The sequence below is a fragment of the Schistocerca americana genome, chromosome 7 (assembly GCF_021461395.2).
Source record: "Schistocerca americana isolate TAMUIC-IGC-003095 chromosome 7, iqSchAmer2.1, whole genome shotgun sequence".
Taxonomy (NCBI): Eukaryota; Metazoa; Arthropoda; class Insecta; order Orthoptera; family Acrididae; genus Schistocerca; species Schistocerca americana.
In genome coordinates, this window is record NC_060125.1 from 246180922 (window position 1) to 246201458 (window position 20537).

A 20537-nucleotide genomic window follows, 5' to 3' on the forward strand; every position below is an offset into this window, starting at 1 on the left:
TTTCCAGTTTGTTTTACCACTAGTTTATGTTAACAGTAATATACAGCAGTATGGAAAAGTTTACTGGTGAAACGTTCGCGATAAGCACAGTGTGTATTCAATGGAAGAATGGCACTGTGGTGAAATACAGAGCTATTCCTGCAACAACGGTAAGTACGTCAAAGTACTTTTGCATAAATGTCAGAATTGTTACATTACTCTGTTTTTTGAACTGTACATTTTGAGACAAGAAGAAGAGAAATTTGTTAACATCCAGTATTGATTTAAGTGTCAGGAAGTCATTTCTGAAAGTATTCGTATGGAGTGTAGCCATGTATGGAAGTGAAACATGGACGATAAATAGTTTGGACGAGAAGAGAATAGAAGCTTTCGAAATGTGGTGCTACAGAAGAATGCTGAAGATTAGATGGGTAGATCACATAACTAATGAGGAAGTATTGAATAGCATTGGGGAGAAGAGAAGTTTGTGGCACGACTTGACCAGAAAAAGGGATCGGTTGGTAGGACATGTTCTGAGGCATCAAGGGATCACCAATTTAGTATTGGAGGGCAGCGTGGAGGGTAAAAATCGTAGGGGGAGACCAAGAGATGAATACACTAAGCAGATTCAGAAGGATGTAGGTTGCAGTAGGTACTGGGAGATGAAAAAGCTTGCGCAGGATAGAGTAGCATGGAGAGCTGCATCAAACCAGTCTCAGGACTGAAGACCACAACAACAAACAACAACATTTTGATGATTTTGATGATTGTCTATTGCAAGCTTCTTAATACAAGTAAACTGAGCGTGATAAAGACTAACCTTTATACGAAATAGAACACATGATGCTTGTCAACACAGTTAACAATAAACTACATAAATGTTAAGAATATTACTAGTAACAATACCTCTAAACTACTGAAATCAAAATGTCGAATCTTGTGATTTAAGACAGACGTTAAGATGCAGTACAGAAAGAAAGACACGCAATGAAAGCAGATTTACTGCTTACATTTGTTGCATCAAAATTTCTTCAACCTTAAGCGTTTTTATGTACTAGAACTTATTGATAGCAGCACTGAAAAATAAGATAAAACAGTATCTATTAAAATGACTTAAAGCTCAGGAGAAATGGCAGCTTCACTTCCAGTTAACACAAGTTTCAGGAAAGAGTCATTATATCCACTATCATCAGTTTTTCCTCAAGTGCGCTCACCCTCATAAAGAAGGGCCTAAAGCATAATACAGAAAAGGACCTTAATGGTAGCAATTTAAAGAACTTCACAGGACCTACAAAGCTTTTAGCAAAGCGACATGCTAGAGAAAGTTGTGCTTTAGACTTCACAGGCCTTAAACAGTTAGTAGGCACTTAAAAAGCTACCATTACCTTAGAAACAGTGAATGAAGACTACAGTGCAGGAATTGCAGATTTCTTTTATGTACACCTTTAATAGTGAAATCTCATGAAGGCTACTGTGAGGTTGTAATGTATGAACTTTACTACATTGACAAGACTGTGGAATCTTCCAATCCTAATAACTGATACAAGTTTTGATCCAGGAAATAACCTCAAAGCCAGAATCAAAACAAACACATAAGAAATACAAATATTTCTGACTAAATGGGAAGAATATCACTGAATCTCTATGAGCCATGCTCCATGACAATTACAGTGGTCACCAACAACAATTCATCAGGAAAACTTTCCTAGTCAGCTCACTGTAAATTTTAGAAATAGCCCTACATATTAAATGAATATGCAACTACTAGCTATTCTCAACATCGACTAACTTTTGATATCAACTCATAAAGAATGCATATGAACTGTTTGATAAACTTAAAGTGGTTCTGGTGGTGCCAACAGCCAGGTTTACATCACTCGCTATACTGAACTTATTTTCAGTTTCCATAGTGAGGTAATATTAGACACGATTAGGAATAATCGATCTAACGGCACATATTGAATATGGCAGAGAGGTGTAAATTCATTAAGAAATATTGGTGTTGTCATTCAAGCAATTATGTTTTAAAAATAAAATACACAAGCAGAAAGATGGTTGGACAATGTGCAGCTGCTAGCTAGGATTGTAGCAGATAGTTACCGACTGCATTTAGAACGAATGTATTTCAGTGCTATCAGTCATGCTTGCTGCAAAATCATCAACTTTAAAAGGTATATTGATAATGCAGTAATTCAATTTGATGATAATAGTAAAGCAACGTATACATTACTGTCTAATGTGAGCAGAATACAAAAAAATCATTAAACTGACAGTAAAATATGAGAACTGAAAATACATTAACTTTTTGGACTTAAATACATCCAGGAAAATAAACTACTGACGTATGTATCAGTAGGACATCATTCCCATCGGCAGATGGCCTATTTTAGGTCCACAATGAACTGCCTAGGTTTATGTCTGCTGAAAATAACTGTACATCAAAAACTTAATGTGTTAAAACCCAAAGCTTCAAACATTGTATACAGGTCTTTCACTGTTGATAAAGTGCCACAAAAAACTAAATCAAAAACAGTCATCAGATCTTTGCCCCAGACACCTACATATTGGGCACTGGAGACAGTAGAAAGCATATGACCACAAGAGAAAAATGATTTCTGTGAAAATAACTCCTTATATAAACAAATATCACGATACTAAAACATCAGGAAACGCTTTGTTGGGAGTGAAACGATTCTTAACGCTTGTAAGCGCAAATTTTTACAATTTGACGATTCTCAAATGTTACTGCTCTCATTAGAATGTGAGACAACAAATGCTCGCTGTTATATAACATGGAATCATCCAGTAATCTTTATTCAAAATTTTATTAATACGCGAATAAGAATCTGAAGAAAAATTCTACTGTCATTCTAGGTATTCTTTCTCTCTGAAATGCTTTCCAAACACCAATTAACCGACATTCTCTTGGTGAGGGGTTTTGACATCAGCTGATTAATGAACTAACCATTTGGAAGACCTTGGTGAACAGCATTAAAGAATCTGTCACAACCATCTACAACACATCACTAGTAATTTCACTGTATTCGTGATCGCACAGTGATGTATGTGTCTTTGGAAAGAGACTTAACGCTCTGCTTATCACACACGAAGTAACATTAAAAACATATGTTACTCATGAGAAGCTAGTTGTGCATAAACTTTAACTGACTTGAGGAACTACTTTGTTCAGAGTCTGTGATAAGACACATCGTGTGTAGGCATTCTTTACAATACTTTGCTTTCTTGTTGAACCGAGGCTCGTACACAGGACTGATTGTCATTGCTGGCTAAGCAAGAAGAGGCCTGATAGACCTAATTTTAACTGGTATGAGTTATTAAATCTGAACTTGAAAGAACAGATCGAAAGTCTTTCTACCTGCTCGCCCAGATAGCCGCTAGTGTTGACCCGTGATGGCGAGGTACGTCCTCACCCACATCTAACCCGTCCGTCAGTTTAACTAAGACGAGTAGATGTCCCAAACACCCAGTATGCAGTTTTTAGGCGGTTTTCCATATGTCAAGAGGTGAATAGCGCACTGGTGTCATGTTCCGCCTCATACATACTACGCAAACACTTAGAACACTTTCTCACACTTGCGCACAGAATGTACTCTATACGTACACAGAACGTGTACACAGCTTCAGTGCAAGAAGCTGAATACGAGAGTGGTCACCTTAAACCATACTAGTATTCCTGTCCTGCAACTATTGTAACTGTCAACTAACCACGAAATATGATAATATGATGCCCGTGCTGGTGTACGCCTTCACCAGCACACCGGCCACCACTAGCAAACTTTGTATAGCAGGCTCTGCACTAGGCGCGCCTATGACAAGAGAAGACGAACCCACGCCCCCAGACTGCCCGCCGATAACACCCCCTGGGCCGCGTGCATATAGGCCGCCGCCGCCGACCGAGCTGTCCCACTGGCACAATCTCAGTACCTCAGTACCTCAGTACGTCGCATCGCAACTCAGTTCACGTTGCACCTCCATACGTTGCACTGTGCTCTAGTCTTCTACAGTGATTGTCGTCGCCTCGCACCTTAGCTAACTGTGAGGGAACGTTACTCATTGTATATGCACTACTGGCCATTAAAAGTGCTACACCACGAAGATAACGTGCTGCAGACGTGAAATATAAACGACAGGAAGAAGATGCTGTGATATGCAAACTATTAGCTTTTCAGAGCATTCACACAGGGTTGGCGCCGGTGGCGACACCTACAACGTGCTGACATGAGGAAAGTTTCCAACCTATTCCTCACACACAAACTGAAGTTGACCGGCGTTGCCTGGTTAAACGTTGTTGTGATGCCTCGTGTAAGGAGGAGAAATGCGTACCATCACGTTTCCGACTTTGATAAAGTTCAGGTTGTAGCCTAATACGATTGCGGTTTATCGTATCGCGACATTGCTGCTCGCGTTGGCCGAGATCCAATGACTGTTCGCAGAATATGGAATCGGTGGGTTAAGGAGGGTAATACGGAACGCCGTGCTGGATCCCAGCGGCCTCGTATCACTATCAGTCCAGATGACCGGCATCTTATCCGCATGGCTGTAACGGATCCTGCAGCCACGTCTCGATCCCTGAGTCAACAGATGGGAACGTTTGCAAGACAACAACCATCTGCACGAACAGTTCGACGACGTTTACAGCAGGATGGACTGTGAGCTCGGAGACCATGGCTGCGGTTACCCCTGACGCTGCATCACAGACAGAAGTGCCTACGGTGGTGTACTCAACGACGAACCTGGGTGCACGAATGGCGAAACGTCATTTTTTCGGATGAATCCGGGGTCTGTTTACAGCATCCGTGTTTGGTAACATCGCGGTGAACGCACATTGGAAACGTGTAATCGTGATCGCCATACTGGCGTATCACCCGGCGTGATGGTATGGGGTGCCATTGATTACACGTCTCGGTCACCTCTTGTTCTCATTGACGGCACTTTGAACAGTGGACATTACATTTTAGATGTGTTACGACCCGTGGCTCTACCCTTCATTCGATCCCTGCGAAACCCTACATTTCAGCAGGATAATGCACGACTGCATGTTGCAGGTCCTGTACGGGCCTTTCTGGATACAGAAAATGTTCGGCTGCTGCCGTGGCCAGCACATTCTACAGATCTCTCACCAACTGAAAACGTCTGGTCAATTGTGGCCGAGCAACTGGCTCGTCACAGTACACCAGTCACTATTCTTGCTGAACTATGGTATCGTGTTGAAGCTGCATGGGCAGCTGTACCTGAACACACCATCCAAGCTCTGTTTGACTCAATTCCAAGGCGTATCAAGGCCGTTATTACGGCCAGAGGTGGTTGTTCTGGGTACTGATTTCTCATGATCTATGCACCCAAATTGCGTGAAAATGTAATCAAACGTTAGTTCTGTTATAATATGTTTGTCCAATGAATACCCGTTTATCATCTGCATTTCTTCTTGGTGTAGCAATTTTAATGGCCAGTAGTGTAGTTGTGATATGGGCAGGGACAAGATTCAAGAAGTAGTACCTGTCATATGATTGTTGTCAACCACCGAACTTCAGACTGGAGTTTTTAGAAGATAAGTACTCAATTGGTTCCTGTAATAAAGTGTATTTTAATCACGTGTGCAGTTTATGTTGTAGTGAAAGGAAACCAGTCACTCACGTATCATACCACCCTCTCCTCATCCAGCCAGGAACCACAAAACATTAAAAGAGGGCACAGCCACAACAATTTCAGGCACAAGTAAAGTGAAGAGACGCAAGGTTCCGTCCTGCATGGTAATCCTAGTACAGCTCCTAATCGGATTGTTCACGAAGCACGATCAAATGTGAGATATGGAATTTTTCTTAGCAGTAGCGAAATGTTTAAACTGAAATGACGAGAGTAGTTAATAATATCTGCCTATCACCCATGTTTTTTAGCCACAGACAGCGAGATGTTCGTATGTTTCAACTAGACATAACGTTATTGTTTATTGCGAATCGGACCCCTCACAAACTACACGTGGCATTCTCGAACTTGAAATGATGTGACGAAATGTTCTGTGTCTCACTGCCAGTCGAGACCGTCACATACCTTTACCCGTCAACGAGCAGACAGACGTTAAAAATCAAAATTATCTTCCACCAGCCGTAAGGTATGCTCATACTAAAGCAGGCAAAGGCATGATGAAAACTTTACGTGGACTCCTTGAGAAGTTTGAGGTCTTGAGCAAATAACGAATCGATGAAAATGTGTTGTCACAAAGGGATCAAATCTCCCGAATGCGAAGATCTGAGCTCGAATCATAGTTCACGGCGTATATATTTAACATCTGATGCTCAAACGAAATATTTTTATTAACTAAAATTAAATTTTTAGTTTAAGAAGGACTATTGATGAAACCCTTTCTGAATGCCGCCACTTCTGCCTCTGTCGTGACGCAACTTAATCTCTAGTGAGTAGCGAAGGGAAATCTGGTTAATTGTAAATTTGAAACCCCAGCTCAAACGTACGCCCTTCATTTGCGAGCGACCAGAAATGAATACGATTTGTTTGCGCCTGTTAAAAAACGGCGTTTGAACCATGAATCGAACCCAGGCCTTTCGTTCACCAACCTAGAATCCACATGTTTCCGGGTCATGGTTTTGTCCTAACTCAGGTGCGCCACACTGGATGAGGATTCTGGCTCCCTGACTCCCTCAACTGGATTACAACCTATTCAGTACATTCATTTACTTGTCCTATCGAATCGTCAGTAATCAGAGGTCATGGCTACCCAATTTCATTATGTTATCACTGAAATAAAATTACCTAGTGGCCATCTACACAAGCCATCAACACTGCAAGTTTCCACAGGGAATATCGACTTGCAGTGATCCACTCTTCTGCACAACCTGTTCGTGGCAAACATTACGAAGTGCAAGAGAAAAGCTTAATTACTGAACCCGATTTTTCCCTAATTTAATAAACCATATCTTTTGTCTGCTAACTCCAGCAAACTGTTGGCATCTCAGAGGCAATCAACTTAATTTTCTAACCCGAAAGTAATAGCAAAACTTGGAAAACATTTCCGTGACTGAGCCCGTGCCCGTATGTATTGACCAAAACGATTGTTGGTGGCTCAGATTATGGCAGCTCGAGACTAGCCAGCATCAACGAAGATGATGGTACCGTTAGGGTGGCTTCAGCACATGATCTACAGCGGAAGTTTTAGCACTCACATTGATAAGCATGTAATTATGTAGTACTGTAATTAGGTTTTCGCCGTAATTTTTGTGAAGCATTCAGTAATGCAATCACTGTATCCGATGCTCATGCAACGTATGACGTGAGGGACACCATGTTTTTAATCTACCACAGAATGCAAAATTTACAAGGCAGTGTAGGTTAGTTAAATTTGTGGCGATTTTGACTGATATGTTGACTCATAGATTGCTGTAAAGTGTATTCATCAATCGTCGTTCTTTATTTGAGGTTCCAGTATTGTTATGGCAGCGACTTCTTGAGTGTTGCGTATTTAAAGGTTATGAGTAACGTGGGTTTAGGGTTACGAAGCGAAGCGTCTTTTAAATTTTATTCTCTTTGGAATGAAAGAACAGATGAGGGAAGTGGAGGAAGCTCGAAAATTTGTGCCATGTGTGGGGAATCCCAACGGCTGCAGGTCCACGATAAAACAGGTAAAACGCTGGTTGCGGGGCTGGTAGCTACAACCTGGCCTGATGTATCGTTCCTGTTTCCAGAGGCTTAGTGAGCTGCTGGTGATTTTCGTGCTCCCTCATTGTCCTTGTGATAGCTAAGATGCATAATTTGCAAATAAATCTGCGTGTAATGACCTCCTTGGAACAGAAACGTTCATTTCATAATTATATGACACACTACAAGTGAAAAATGTTCAGAATATTTAATTCAGATACCTAGAAAGTATCAAGTGAATTTCGCAGGACAATTCTGTGTTACTCCAGGAAGAAACTCGACCGCCACATGGTGGCCAGACATATTTCACTATGTTCTCAAGTCCCAATCATCCTTGCAGAAGGAAGGAATACGTTTTCACAGCCGATACTTTTCTTGACCGGCCTAGCAATCCAGAAGTAAAGCTGGCGCTTCAAAGACGTGGCTGAACAGCCGGCAAATTGACAGCTTCCTGAAATACGCCGGGCGTAAACAGTTGTGTGTAAGCCAACCGAAACACCATAAATTAGGAGCAGGGGAAATCAAATGAACGGCTCTCCCCCTCATAGCTGCTATTAATTTATTTTTTATTGGTATTTAGGTTATCAGAATATTCGTAAAAGAATTATCGAGGAGTAATTGTTGAAATAGGCTGCTAAACTAAAAGTAAATAAGAAAATAACTTTGAGCTCGTTCTAAGTCTTTAAATAAAAAAAAATTTAAATATGCAGACTGTGCTGCAATGTGTGGCCACTAGCCGCATGCTCTTGATTTATTATGTTAAACTACTACCATTCATAAACAGTGATCGTTGTCAGATTATTGCCCAAATTAGTTCAGCAGTGTGTGAAAGGTAGCAGCACTTTTCTATCCCACATAAAGAACAGTCCTGTCTCATGGAAGGTAATACCGATCGTGTCTGTCTTCACTGATTTACTCAGTAGCTCACAATAATGATCTTCTTCTTGTTCAAAACTCTTTCACACATTTAGAGTATAGTCCGTAATCACAAGACCATAAAAATATCTTTTTTACCTGACGATGGTAGTAACTGAGAAGAAGTAAAAAATAAGGAAATACAGTAACCGATATAGACGGTTTTATTCGCGTAATAGTGTCGTGTCACGTGATTTGAATCTTAATTGCTCACTAAAATTAAGACTGAAGTCGTGTGAAACAGTACAATGTATCAAGTCCTGTTATATAATTGCCCGTAAGGCATTAACACATAGAATTTTGACAAGTCGATTGCTGATGTTAGCGACCGAATAAAGCTGTGGGAAATCACATATTCAGTATATATAAAATGTTCGATGCAATCCGGCGTGACTTTGTCACAACTAATACTTATAGTGAGGTGGGGTGGTTGTGGCTATTGTTATGCATACCTCTGACAAGGAGACGGCACGACCGTGAGGTCCGGGATTTGTCCGTAATTTTGTGTGGTGAAAGAGGACCCCTAACACCTCATGTGGTTAAAATATTAGGACGCACTACTCGGAAAATCCCGAGAAAAATCGATCCAAAGCTTCTTAGGTACCTTATGACTATAAAATTTTAGCTCATTGCCGAGCCGCCCTCTGGCCTACATGGTTAGTGGTCGGGCCCTTACGCCAGAGGGCTCGGGTTCGATTCCTCCTCCAGCACTTTTTTTTTTTCCTTCTGTTGCTTGCAAAATTGCAGCGCATTGTTACAGGAGAATCGTGAAATTAATTCCCGGGAAGACTGTATAAAAATTCATTCTCTCATTCACCATCAGTTATCGTCACCAATATTCCGAGACATGATTCAATATGCCTGGTTTGCCTCAAAATTATCAGAAACTTAAAACATTTTCGTAAATGTTAATGAGGCGTATTTTTATACAGATTTATGGCAAACGCCCTGTGATTGTAAAAAAACCGCTTTTTTATGTTGCGCAAGATGTCGCAAAAACTATTGCTTTGTTTGTTTTTACGATAATTACCACTGCGGTTCTTGTTTATAATTATTATATGTATAAAAATTGAATGTTTTCCAAGCGAATTTATTATTCTGATTAAAAACCCAATGTTTCCCCTCATATACTTTACAATGAAATATGGAAAACCCACCGCCATGAATAGTGTTGCTGGACAAAAAGAAAATAATTGTTATTCAATAATGTAGCTAATTTGTTAAAGATAATGTAGGTTTGGGAAACTTTCTGAATAACTGGTGGAATAACAAAAGAAAATCAAACAGAAGAAAAAAAGGTGCTAGAGGAGGGATAGAACCCGAGACTTCTGACGCAAGAGTCCGAGCCCTAAACATCTATGTCAGACGGCGGCTCGGCAATGGACTAACATTTTATACTCATAAGGCACCTAAGAAACTTTGGATCGATTTTTCTCGGGTTTTTCCGGGTAGTGCATCCCAATATTTCAACGTGAGATGTTAGAGGTCCTCTTTCACCACACAAAATTTCGGACAAATCCCCGACCCCACGCTCGTGCCGTCTCCTTGTAAGACCCTAGTTCCTTAAATCGAAAAACGGAGTGAAGCTCCCTATGGAATCATGTGAACTTACTTTTCAGAGGCAATTAATTCGCGCAACAGATAACCTCTTGTTATACCAAAATTTAAAAGGAGTAGGAGAACGATTAAAAGTTAATACTTACGCATGAAATACACAGGTCAAACACCACACGACACCACAGATTAGTTCAGGGAGGCATGTAGCTACTAAATGAAAATACACGCTTGCAAAAGATTTTGTTTGTTTCCCTTAACGTACATTCAAGGGGGAAAACCTCCAACAAGATGACAATTAAGCCGAAGTTTAAGAACCGTAATGTTTAACTCCGAATGTGGTAATAATTTTGGGTGGCGTAATGAATATTTCCAATGGTCAGGCGAAAAGTATGTCAGAAAGTTGTAATGTTAAGTGAACTCGAAAGACCAAACGCTGTTCAAGGATGGAAATTCCATCCTACAAAGCAAGCAACTAACTGTGATCATCAGTTACCGAAACTACTAACTCCGAAAAGTTAACAAACACCCCGCCCCTGTATTATGGCCTGGGAAAACATAGCTACTTGAGTCTCACCAGACAACTTCCAGATACTCGTGACTGCGTGCCCGTAGGCCATGTGGGCGACCTACTTTGAATGCGGGGCCCGAGAGACTGCAGCAACACCGTTCTTACAAGGGAACCTCCCCATCGCACCCCCCCTCAGGTTTAGTTATAAGCTGGCACAGTGGATAGGCCTTGAAAAACTGAACACAGACCGATCGAGAAAACAGGAAGAAGTTGTGTGGAACTTTGAAATAATAGGCAAAATAAACAAACTGAGTAGTCCATGGGCAAGATATGCAACATCAAGGTGAGTTTGAGACCAAGAACGCCGCGGTCCCGTGGTTAGCGTGAGCAGCTGCGGAACGAGAGGTCATTGGTTCTAGTCTTTCCCCGAGTGAAAATTTTACTTTCTTTATTTTCGCAAAGTTATGATCTGTACGTCCGTTCATTGACGTAATTTTGGGTTGTTTGGGTAAGGAGACCAGACTGCGAGGTCATCGGTCTCATCGGATTAGGGAAGGATAGGGAAGGAAGTCGGCCGTGCCCTTTGAGAGGAACCATCCCGGCATTTGCCTGGAGTGATATAGGGAAACCACGGAAAACCTAAATCAGGATGGCCGGACGCGGGATTGAACCGTCGTCCTCCCGAATGCGAGTCCAGTGTCTAACCACTGCGCCACCTCGCTCGGTCCGTTCATTGACGTCTCTGTTCACTGTAATAAGTTTAGTGTCTGTGTTTTGCGACCGCACCGCAAAACCGTGCGATTAGTAGACGAAAGGACGCGCCTCTCCAATGGGAACCGAAAACATTTGATCGCAAGGTCATAGGTGAACCGATTCTTCCCAGGAAAACACGTCTGATATATTTTATACGACACTGGTGACGGCATGTGCGTCACATGATAGGAATATGTTGTCGACCCACCTAACTTGTACACTTGGCGAATGGGTAAAAAGATTCTTCTACCTCGCCCGATTTAGGTTCTCTTGTGGATGTGATAATCACTCCAAAACAGTGATGAAAACATAAGAGTTTGACACATTAACTGAAAATAAAAAATTAAACTTATTACACGAGGGAAGACTTGAAAACCAAGGACCTCTCGTTCAGCAGTTGCTCACGCTAACCACGGGACCACGGCGCTCCTGACCTTGATGTTGCCTATCTTGCACATCAAGTACTCAGTTTGTATATTTTGATTATTTTTTCATAGTTCCACACAACTTCTTCCTGTTTTCTCGATCGGTCTGTGTTCAGTTTTTCAAGGCCTATCCCCTGTGCCAACTTATAACTAAATCTGAGGGGGGTGCGATGGGGAGGTTCCCTTGTTAGAGGCAGAAGGCAGAGTGTGCCATAACTAAACTTCTAACTTCTCTCTCGTCTCGGGAAAGCTCCAAGTTATTCATAAGTGATGGTAATGGTTTCGAGCGCCATCCAATCTCTAGACGAGTTTTGCCGGGACTGTGCTTACGGCCGCAATGAAATTTTTAAGATAATGACAGGGGGTCTGGAAGAGGAAGACGAGGGCAAGGGCAAAAGCTAACCGTCTTTTCAATCACGTTTCAGAGCAATCATTGAGACGCTGTGTCTTTCATTTTCAATAGATTCCAAATGCACCTTTTTTCAGTGAAGGAGACATTCCTTCACCTAGCCATCACGTCATTGCACAAGCACTTGCTAGCCGCCCGATGCACTGTCTCCTGTGGTGTTACACGACCAGCCGGTAGACAATAAGGAACTGAGGGTGGAGGCAGCTTCGGCCCTGAAGCCCACTTTAAGCTACATATTTATGGCCTTGGCGAGGATCGGGTGCTTGCTTTCTTCCGCCTCCTCTCTGCTAGGCTGATGAGCTGAATCAACGAAAATATACAGCTTCTCAGAAACAGAGCTTGTCTGTAGGTAATATGTAGAGTTGCACATGCAGTTTTCAAGTAGTAACACGTATCACGAAGAAAAAATCTCAGTTATCTATTCATCTTGCAAACAGACCTGGTGAGAACTATGGGAACATAAAACTATGAATAAAATTATGTAAGGTGGCGCTAAATTAATGTTGAAGCCACCCTACTTTACACCCCTGTTTAGAAATAGCTGCGGGTGAAGCTGTGGAAACGTTAAACCCTGGCACAAGTTCAGCAAGGACATTTTCTCTCACTATTTGACTGGGATGGTGCGAAATTCATTTTATTTTTACTGGGCCTTTTAAGCTGAAAACTGGTACCAAAATATCGGGTGATCAAAAAGTCAGTATAAATTTGAAAACTGAATAAATCACGGAAAAAAGTAGACAGAGAGGTAGAAATTGACACACACGCTTGGAATGACATGGGGTTTTATTAGAACAAAAAAATACAAACGTTCAAAAAATGTCCGACAGATGGCGCTTCATCTGATCAGAATAGCAATAATTAGCATAACAAAGCAAAGATGATGTTCTTTACAGGTAATGCTCAATATGTCCACCATCATTCCTCAGCAATAGCTGTAGTCGAGGAATAATGTTGTGAACAGCACTGTAAAGCATGTCCGGAGTTACGGTGAGGCATTGGCGGCGGATGTTGTCTTTCAGCATCCCTAGAGATGTCGGTCGATCACGATACACTTGCGACTTCAGGTAACCCCAAAGCAAATAATCGCACGGACTGAGATCTGGGGACCTTGGAAGCCAAGCATGACGAAAGTGGCGGCTGAGCACACGATCATCACCAAACGACGAGCGCAAGAGACCTTTCAGGCGTCTAGTACTATTTTTTTTCTAATAAAAAGCATGTGTGTCAGTTTTACCTCTTTATCTACATTATTCCGTGGTTTATTAAGTTTTCAAATTTATATTGACTTTTTGATCACCTGGTACATCCAAACTATCGCCATTCATAGTCCAATAAGATGGTGAAAGGAGGATACATTTTTATTTCTTGACTGACATTGTTAGAAAACAAACCACCAGCAAGCACTGAACCTCATGCACTCATTCTAATACATAATCTTTTAAAGTCATTCATAGCAATTTACTTTGGAAACAATAATTACGCTGCGTGGAAGCAGAATTTCATCAGGATTTATGCTTGGATAGTATGTTATCGTGACACCACTCACACACATGAAAATTTTACAACCAACCGAACCCATTCGTGCCATCTGTAGAGATTACTCGTTCATACACTTCTCTGACTATTCCAAATACATGAAACATTACACTGTGGGATGACCACATGAAATGCAAAAATCAAAATGAGAAACATCATATAAATCAATGTAATTAGTTCAGCATGGAACGTATTTTCCATGAGCACACAAGAATGAAGTTACAACGAAACAATAATATTATCGTAGCCAGGACAGTATTCCCAGGTGAGAAAATATGACAATAAATAACAATGTAAGTAATACAGAGTTGCTTCAACATTATAACGCAGGACTTAGTATTAAAACTCAAAATACCACAAATCACGTTACAAAATCCCTTAAATAATACTTACAATGTGGCCTATAAACACGTATCAGCTCTACATAACATCAAAACATTGTTTGAGAGATCCATTGACCGACATTATTAGAAAACAAAGCACCAGCCAGAATTGAACATCAGACACTCACTTTAGTAAATAATCATAGGTGCGTGTGTGTAGCTTTGCTCCATTTAAGCAATTTACATGTGGAATAAATATACAATAAAGAAGATAAAAAATACCTACAATAAAAAATCGTAAAAATTTTAATGTTTGAGTACTTTATATGGACTTAAAATGGATTTTTTAATGACCCAAGGACAAAATTCTTGAGAAATGTAATATTGAAGTAAACAGCCTTCCTATAACAATGGCCTCAGTGACAACAGTATGGTTTTATATAAAAGGTAATTTCTTTGACTTATCGAACAAATGAAAAAAAAAATTATTTTTATATCTTCCTTTAACGAAATTTAATGATTTTATGAATATCAGAACTTTCTTACTTGACACTTGTAATGTATTCGTAAGCTGCTAACTGCTGGTGGGATGAGCTCACCATTACACGCAGTTAAGGGAATAATGCCCTTAATATGTAAGACGCATCAGTAAACAATAATGTAACTGCAGTTTTACTCATAAACTTCATACAAAATTTCCAATAATGGCGCGCCATTTACCTCAACTCATGCTACATTATCCCAAGTTCTGTACTCCGTAGTATCCTTAGTCGATTACTTCCTTGACCCCCGTTCCTGCACTTCATAGCAACGTCCTGTAAACATGATATTTTTTATTTATTTTATTTATTTATTAATTGTTCCGTGGGACCACATTTAGGAGAAGTCTCCATGGTCATGGAACGAGTCAATACATGAAATTATAACACGATTGTAGAAACAGATAAAATGAAATATAAGAAACATATTCAGGCGACTGGAATTTGCTTAATTTTTTAGCTCTTCCAGGAGCTCCTCGACAGAATAGAAGGAGTGAGCCATGAGGAAACTCTTCAGTTTAGACTTAAAAGTGTTTGGGCTACTGCTAAGATTTTTGAGTTCTTGTGGTAGCTTATTGAAAATGGATGCAGCAGAATACTGCACTCCTTTCTGCACAAGAGTCAAGGAGGTGCATTCCACATGCACATTTGATTTCTGCCTAGTATTAACTGAGTGAAAGCTGCTAACTCTTGGGAATAAGCTAATATTGCTAACAACAAACGACATTAAAGAAAATACATACTGTGAGGGCAATGTCAAAATTCCCAGACTATTGAATAGGGGTCGACAAGAGGTTTTCGAACTTACACCATACATAGCTCGAACAGCCCGTTTTTGAGCCAAAAATACCCTTTTTGAATCAGAAGAATTACCCCAAAAAATAATACCATATGACATAAGCGTATGAAAATATGCGAAGTATACTACATTTCGTGTTGAAATGTCACTTATTTCAGATACTGTTCTAATGGTAAATAAAGCGGCATTTAGTTTCTGAATAAGATCCTGAACATGGGCTTTCCACAACAGCTTACTATCTATCCGTATGCCTAGGAACTTGAACTGTTCCGTCTCGCTTATAACATGCCCATTCTGTCTGATTAAAATGTCAGTTCTTGTTGAATTGTGGGTTAGAAACTGTAAAAACTGAGTCTTACTGTGATTTAGCATCAAATTATTTTCCACAAGCCACGAACTTATATCATGAACTACATTATTTGATAATGTTTCAATATTACACACAAGATCCTTCACTACCAAGGTGGTGTCATCAGCAAACAGAAATATTTTTGAATCACCTGTAATACTAGAAGGCATATCATTTACATAAATAAGAAACAGCAGTGGCCCCAGCACCGACCCTTGGGGAACGCCCCATTTAACAGTGCCCCATTGGGACTGAACATCATTACCACTCTCAATATTGCGGAGGATTACCTTCTGCTTTCTGTTCTTAAAGTAGGAGGCGAACCAATTGTAAACTACTCCCCTTACTCCATAATGTTCCAACTTCTGCAGTACTGTTTTGTGGTCAACACAGTCAAAAGCCTTCGTTAAATCAAAGAAAACACCTAACGTTCGCAACCTTTTATTTAATCCGTCCAAAACCTCACAGAGAAAAGAGACTATAGCATTTTCAGTTGTTAAGCCATTTCTAAAACCAAACTGTACATTTGACAGCAAATTATGTGAATTTAAATGCTGCAGTAACCTTGTATATACAACCCTCTCGGTAACTTTAGCAAACACCGATGGCATAGAAATAGGTCTATAATTGTCAACATTATCCCTGTCTCCCTTTTTATAAAGTGGCTTCACTACCGAGTACTTTAATCGGTCAGGAAACCGACCACTCCTAAAGGAAAAGTTACAGATATGGCTAAGTACTGAGCTAACATACGTGGACCAATACTTCAGTATTCTGCTAGATACCCCGTCATATCCATGAGAGTTCTTGGTCTTTAGTGATTTAATTATTAACTCAATCTCCCTCTTGTCAGTATCATGGAGGAGCATTTCAGGTAACAGTCTCGGAACACTTTTTTCTAAGAGTGCTATATGATTCCCTGTTGGGACTAGGTTTCTATTTAGTTCACCTGCTATATTCAGAAAGTGATTATTAAGTACTGTACATATATGCGACCTATCAGTAACACGGACATCCCCACTACGCACTGACTCTATATTCTCGACCTGTCTCTGCAGACCAGCCACTTCCTTTACGACTGACCATATGGTTTTAATTTTATCCTGAGACTTAGCTATTCTATCTGCATACTACATACGTTTTGCCTTCCTAATAACTTTTTTAAGCACCTTACAATACTGTTTGTAATGGGCTGCTGCATTTAGATTTTGACTGTTTCAGAGGTACTTTTTCATTAAGTCGCTCAGGTTTATTCTTAGAACAATTTATTCTTCGTAACCTGCAACATTTTCAGACACAAAACACAACACATTAGCATACAGTTGAGCCACAAATAAATTAAAAGCATATTTACCAACGCGAAAATCCTAACGAATGACCATTCCACACTTGCATAAAGTGTACATGTTTTTGCTCTTTTATTACGAACTTCGTCACGTACAAAAACTGCATTCCCTTTTACTCAGTTCCACTTGATCAAAACATGGGCTTTTCTTCTCTAGAAATTGGTACCTCGAGTATTACCTGGGCTTAATATATATCTTCCTGTGGACAGAGCATACATTTTAAAGACACATTTTAACTTCGTCGAACTCACCCTCCTACGTGAAAATGGCATACTGAAACATATGAGCACCACACGGTGCCCATTTGCTGATGTGCGGTCATAAAAAAGTCGTCATTAACGATGCTCTCTCTCCAGCCGTGAACCGTAACATTGGTGCTCCCTTGTCCACCAAAATATAATAATCCACTGTTCAGTGCATCTGCACTAATGATCCATAACGAGACAATGTACGAAAAACGATCTTCGACAGTACATTCTTTCACCACATCAGTTCCACTACAGTCGCCAGTTCACTGTACTGAGCACCCAAAATCGTAACACAAATTCTGCCAGATACTATTCCACTTGGACGTTTTCTTTCATGAAGGTTCTCATTAATCTTTACCCACTTCCTTCCTCGTTGTGAAAAGGAGTCATTGCATAAATTCAGCAGGCAATAAATTCTTCGTTACTTTCACTTGAGACTTCATTGCCATTTACACATGATTTACGCATAATTTTGCTCACGACATGTTTAAATTATTTTAATGTGGAACCATTATACTGTGAACTGAGTTGGTAGTCTATATTCTATCTTGTTGAACCTTACGTTTATTCGATAGGACACCTGTACATATATCATCATTATTTCTAACAGGGAGAGTTGTTTTCTGTTTCCCACTTGAGACTATTTATTCAGAGCCTTGGCTAGCACGTTAAAAAAAATTACGGTTTACGTTGTTACGTGAGTCTTCCGCACAATTTTGTCTGTGGATAACAGCTTCCTGTACTGTAAGTAAACTCATACCAGCTAATATTTCCTTTTCCTATATGATCAAATGTTTACAGAGCAGTTCTAACGTATCCTAAGATGTCAGTGAGATTACTTACTAATTTTCAGTTTCAAACAAGATATACATGGCTCGTCTTCATCATCGCTTGCAAGTGGGTCAACTTTTGTCTTCTTCTCCCTCCGCAAAAGCACAGAGGTTGGTTTCGTAGAGCCTGCTACACACCTGTCAGCTTTGGAGTTTTTTCCGCTTAGGACTCCGTTAACACATTTATATTCATTGCTGCTGTAATCATCTTCCTCTTCCAACAGAAGTGATAAATTTGCACGAGTCCAAGTTTTGGCGTGGAAAAGCACATCATACGTCTCGTCGGCCTCGTGAAGCGCTTTGCACTGGAAGTATTCATAATTCATCTCTTCGTTCTCAGACTCCCTTATCCAAGCGTCTTCTTATTCGTTGTCTTCATCTGACTCTTCTTCTACATCCGATCTGTCGACAAGGTCACATTTTTTGGCCGTTACGGCCGTATGTAGAGCATTCACTGACAGGTTTTACTGGCTCTCCTCTGTTTCAGTAATGCTCGCACTTCCGTGTAGCAGTGCGAAACATGTGTAAGCGACGTTCACTACATCCAGCATGTCAGGGTGTTTGATACACGGTATGTCCTCTAATAATATTTTAAATTCCGTCTCTCCGGCGCATACGATTGTGTAGCGCTGTTTTATATACAGGACTACTTTGCAAAATTTCAAAATTCGACCATGTATCGCCTTGACAGCCAGATACCGCAAAATTAGAAAGTTTGCACTTGCGACTGATGCACGAAGTCAGCTCCAACAAGTTCTTTAACTTCCGAGCATCTTCCATTCATTGGGCCATGGATTCTCATGCTGCGCATGCTCCAGTTCGGCCATTGCCTGTACGACGTTTCTTTATTTGAAACCAACACCTGGCTTCCAGCATCGAGAACACAGGGTACGCCCATTTCTGCTATAGTACTGTCAATGATCCGATAAGTGAGGTCCCTTGTTTGGTTGTCGAACTGACTTACTCCTTCTGACAACATCATTTCTAAATTGTCAAAGTTCATTAGTAATTCCCCTGGTAATTGTATCTCATCCAGTTCTGAGACTGGAGCCTCACACTGTAGTAAGTCTTGTCCTACGTTTGTTCTCCTTATTTCCTCATTAACAGTGTTCTGGCGTGGATGTGGCTGAAGTGCTTTGACCTCGTCTCATCGCCTTTCAATGTGACGACCTTCCCTGTCACTGCAATCTGCAATGATAAACTCGCGCTAGTCCAATCTTTGGCGTGCAGAAATACATCCAATGTCTCGTGGGTTTGTTGTCAGTTCGATGTGGCTGATTTTAGGAATTATATGTATGATTGCGGTTCCATGGGTTCCTATTACGCTGTGAGTTTCTCTCCTGTCAGCCCACATTTCCAGTACCATTCTATGGCCGTTCATGATCTGTTTGCTACCAGAGTACAGGCTCTCTCCGCACCTCTCTACCGTGCCCTAGCTTACTAAACAATTGCAGAAAAGCGCTAACATCGTTCATGCTGCGTCCTGTAATAACTATTTCTCTTTCGATCTCACTCAGTAACTTAGTCTGCCGGCCGGTGTGGCCGAGCGGTTCTAGTGCTTCAGTCTGGAACCGCGCGACCGCTGCGGTCGCAGGTTCGAATCCTGCCTCGGGCATGGATGTGTGTGATGTCCTTAGGTTAGTTAGGTTTAAGTAGTTCTAAGTCTAGGGGACTGATGACCTCAGATGTTAAGTCACATAGTGCTCAGAGCCATTTGAACCATTTAACTTTGTCTGACAAATTCTTATCACTTCCTTTTAATCGAATAGCATGTCGAGAAACAGATGTGTCTGCGCTATTTCTCTGAGGTACTGCGTCGGATTGCTGAAATGCGTGTTGGCATAATGTTTCATTATGAGGATGCCGTGATCAATTCTCTCTTGTTCTTCCTGTCCCCAAAACTCTTGCAAAACTGCTAGTTTGCTTTCGTCAAACGCCCTGCATTGCGCTGCTACCAAACGCATCGTAACTGCCGCTTCTCCTCGTAGATGTGAACATACAAAGTGAAATTTTTAATTTTCTGTCCACGTTCTCAGTAACCAATCTGGAATTGGTCAGTCCAAAGATTGTAGTGTAACTGATCCATCCTATCAGGAAACAATGAGTAATTTTGCACTGATTCAATGTACTTCCAGATTGCGTCCCCATCTGCATCGGTACTCCGCGTATTCGATGCGGCTCGGGATCGTAAATATTCTGGTTGCGGACAGGTATGTCACGATTACGGCAGAGTCTTTCCGTAGCTCTTACAATTCTTCACTATATTTTTACATGCTTCCTTCATCACATATCGTATCACGGTTTTGCGCGTTGCTTGCCACACATTTCTGGGGCTCCCTATCGTTGAATAATT